This window comes from Diceros bicornis, chromosome 8 (genome assembly GCF_020826845.1).
Source record: "Diceros bicornis minor isolate mBicDic1 chromosome 8, mDicBic1.mat.cur, whole genome shotgun sequence".
Taxonomy (NCBI): Eukaryota; Metazoa; Chordata; class Mammalia; order Perissodactyla; family Rhinocerotidae; genus Diceros; species Diceros bicornis.
In genome coordinates, this window is record NC_080747.1 from 26,136,744 (window position 1) to 26,141,357 (window position 4,614).

The window sequence follows — 4,614 nt, forward strand, 5'->3', positions numbered from 1 at the left end:
AGTGGTTATTTTATGGCAGTGTTTAAGTAAACTGTTTGTTGCCTGCTAGTGAGAATAATATCTATTGCTATTCTCTTCTGCTTTCTATAATGTCACTCCCTTTATAGAACTGATTCTTTAACGTCTTCTAGTACTTTTTATTTTCTCTGCTCACTGTTTGAGGTTATTCCACATAAGTTAACCATACAGTAACCTGCACAACAAGCCACCTATTTCTTCTGCTTATTTTTAACGTTACTATTTTGAAGTAAGAGTCATTTTTATGCCAGTAGAAATTTGAATTCTAGAATTCAAGTTTGGAGCTTTCTATCTGAAATTTATAATATTGATAATAGTTTTGTGCTCGCTTCGACAGCACATATACTAAAATTGGAATTATACAGAGAAGATTAGCATGGAGAGGGATGTGCAACTATGATGTACAATGATCTACTGGGGCTTTGGGGAGGAAAGGGGGGGGATAAAAGGGAGGAGGATTGGCAATAGATGTTAGCTCAAGGCCGGTCTTCTTCAGCAAAAAGAGGAGGATTGACATGGATGTTAGCTCAGGGCTGATCTTCCTCAAAAAAAAAAAAAAAAAGAATAGTTTTGATATAAGTGTTAGAGATGCTTCTGCAGGAAATCACTCATGTTTGTGGGAATCACCTAAGAGTCTCAATGGTTTGGCAACCGATTTAGAATTCCATAATATCTTCAAATATTTAAAGTATTTAAGTACTGTCACATATTTTTATTTATTTTAAAAAATTAAAAAGCTAATACTTTTAATATAACCCAAATGTTTTGAGTAGGATTATTGTTTCAATATATTTTGGGACTGGAAATAAAATAATTGTTTTATCACTAACAGAAGAGAGTTGGAGGCACTGTGAAAACACAGCTTTGTAGTATTGCAGAGCTGGAAAGTTCTGTTTGAACTAGATTGTAGATTGGAGGCTAGATTTTATGCAGAAGCAGCAATGATGTATAAACCTGAGCATTAATATTGACTCTGTTATTGATGCCACTTCCACAACTGCAACATGTAAAAGCATTGTCTGCCTCTTTGTTTATTGTCAAGACTCATGACATAATATATGGAAACATGCATAAAAGCAATTAATAGAATATATTTTTGTTGTTCAACATTTGAAAAATTTTAGTGACTTCATTAATTATTTTTATGTGATAAACTATTTGATTTTTCTCCCTTTTAACTGCATTGCTCTGCTTACCAAGTGAAGTTACTTACTTTTTAATATTTTATATTTCATAGATATCTTCCTTTTTCACAATTTGGATGTTTTTAATTCTATGCTAAAAATCAAGCAAATACTTAATGGTCAAGCTGAAATTTGCTGCTGTCCTGGATGCATTTGATTGACTTTTAGCCTTGAATTAACATTCAACTTGACGAATGTGCTTATAAAATCTTTAGAAAGATTCTTAAAATCCTGAAGTTCCATGTTTGAAAATATTATGAGATTTCCCACATGAAATAATTAAAACATATTAGCAATCTTCCTTATAATTTTAGGACTATAAAGTTGAACTAAAAATTTCTCTGCTAGAACACAATTACACATGACTGCAGAGAAAGATGGGTAGTAAAAATGCTTATAACACAAAGCAGACTGAAATAAGAATTATTGTTGATATTCTAACAAAAATACAATCAGAACAAAGAGAAAAGGAATGAGTTATTTTGGCCAAGAGTAAAGAGAAAAGGAATGAGTTATTTTGGTCAGTTGAGTTGGACCTAAAGGATGAAAAAGACTTCTAGAGTAACAATACCAAATCAGTAAATAAGAAACTTCCAGGGTAGTACAGGTAAAAAAACCTGGTTGTGTCAAGAGTTTGCTAAGTTGTACAGTAGAGTAGCTGTTCCACCTGTTTGAGCTGAATTGTAATAAAACTTAGATTTATTTTAGAGACTATAGACTATACAAAAAAACTGAGGTTGCTTGTGTAGAAGAGTAACAATACCACCACAACATTGTCGCTGTTATGCTTTATGAAGTCAAACAGAGCAAGTGTGAGTAAGAAATATAGGCATGAAGAGAAATAGAAGAAAGGCGGAACAGTGAAGGCACTGATTAATAAGCAACAACGAATTCTTTAGCAAAATAATTAGAAGTGTGGAAGAAAGATAGGTGCTATTAATATTCTGAGAACTAGGGTAATTAGTAGCAATCACATTGCATTATACAGAAAGTGGGTTTAGGGCCCGCCCAGTGGTTAAGTGCGCGCGCTCCGCTACTGGCAGCCCTGGTTCGGATCCCGGGCGTGCACCAACGCACCTCTTCCCCGGCCATGCTGAGGCCGAGTCCCACATACAGCAACTAGAAGGATGTGCAACTATGACATACAACTATCTACTAGGGCTTTGGGGGGAAAAAAAGGAGGAGGATTGGCAATAGATGTTAGCTCAGAGCCAGTCTTCCTCAGCAAAAAGAGGAGGATTAGCACGGATGTTAGCTCAGGGCTGATCTTCCTCAAAAAAAAAAAAAAAAAGTTAAAAAAAAAAAAGTGGGTTTATAACCTCTTTTTTTTTCTTAGTTTGGTTTCAGCTAAAGTAACTTGCATTTGCCACTGTTGAAGGTACTTAATCCATATATAGCAGTCATGTCAATGTGCCCACCTAAGATGACAAACCTTAGAAACATATATTTCATCTTCAGGATTTATATTTTAGTGTCTCGTATTTGTGCCCATCTGTTTCCATGGCATACTGCCTACTCAAGGATTGGTAGGACCCTTGGCAGCAGTGGCAACAGCCTGAGGTGCCAGGTAATACTGAATTTAAGAAAGACGTCTTGCAGAATTTTCTTATGACATCTGCGGAATTGGAAGAGTGCAGGGAAGTCTCTTTTTCGACAGATTTGCCACATTGGCTCCACATGTCTCTGTACATTTAGTGACGCCTGTTCACGCTGGTGTGCCAAAAGATTAAAAAAAAAAATTCAAAAAAAGACCCTAACTCTTCTGAATTATAGTTCTGTCTACATATCCAGATATACTGATCAATACTATAGTCAGTTGGTAAGTCAAATAGTTCACACAGATTGTATATTTTCTGTATTTTATGTCCTATATGTCGTATGTATATATGGTTTTCAAAAACTTTCGTATATATCTGATATTTTATGCACTAACCCATAGCAAAAGACATAAGCTAAAGGGAGAAAAATCTGAGATACAGGTATATTCTCAATTTCCAGCAGATTCTCTTATAGTAAATTAATGAGAATGAATTGAATGTTAATTATGAAAAGCAAGTAGATTAGGTAACTCTAGATACAGACTTTCTTTTTTTTTGTTTTTTTGGGGGGCATTGATTGAGCTAATAATATTTATTATCATGATCGTTTCACTTATCATATAAATTTATTTGGGGTAACTATTACCAGTAAAAAAGGAAAAATAGCTGTTTCCATGGAGGGGAAAATACACACATACCCACATACACAACACACACACAATCCTTGAAGAAGTATTATATTTTCAGAACTAGAAGGATAACACCAACAAAATCAAACTTACAATGTTTACTGTACATAGTAGGGCAAGAAATATGATAATTTATTTTGAGTCTTTTTAGTAGGAATATTTTTTAGTATTTTCAGTTCTAAAATTTCATTTTATGGATGAGGAAATTCAGGTAGAGAGAGGTAAAAAGAGATGTTAGAAGAGAAACAACAGCTTGTTTCTCTCTGTCTCTAAATATTCGTCTCTTCATTTCTTTTCTCTTTTCCCTTTTAATCTGATATCGTGTCATTGGTAGGTGCTGGGAGATTCATATAAAAATAAATTTTCTTGCACAAGAACTCAATCTCCACCAATCGCTTATACACAATTTGTGCTTAACTGTGTTACCTAGGAGATCAGAAACTCACAAAATTTTAAAAATTATTTTGAACATCATTAAAAATAACATTTAATCATTCCTTTTAATAATTAAAAATAGAACATTTCAAACATTTTAGACAAACCAATATTTACACGATTGTTGTAATAAAATATTTTAGGTAATCAACTATGTTGACTATACTAATCATATATGTTGATGTATAGCTAATCATATGTCAGTTTCACTTTTTCATAGTTATATGTATTTTAAATATGGGTTTAATTTTGGATCCATTATATTTTCATTTGCTTCATAATATTGAAATATTAAAATTATTATTTGTTTTTATATTTTCTATATTTTGGGCTTAAAGCTGACTTATTTTGTATTACTTTATTAATTTTCTCAAAAACAATTTTTCATCATTGATAACTGCTTTAATTTTCTCACTGAAAATTATAAAAATAATTTTTATATTTTTATATTCTATATTATATAATAATATATCATATACATTATATTTTTATTATATATAATATTAATATATTTATATTTTATATAAAATATATTATATAATATATTTTATATTCAGGAAGTTTAAACTAAAAATGCCTGTTACTCCTAAGACATTGTTTAGCTGTATGTTCTATTATATCAATATTATGAATAATTAAGCAAACGTTTGCATAATATGTTTCTAATATAAATATTTTGTCTTGCAGAAGCCCATTAAGTAAAACAAGTAAAATATACTTTTGAGAGAATGTTCACCATGACACTTCAAA

At 31.7% G+C, this 4,614-nt stretch overlaps 1 pseudogene; it reads left to right on the forward strand.

The window, feature by feature from the left end:
• The first annotated feature begins 339 nt into the window (after window positions 1–339).
• Window positions 340–398, forward strand: LOC131409870 (U6 spliceosomal RNA; annotated as a pseudogene).
• Window positions 399–4,614: the final 4,216 nt, after the last annotated feature.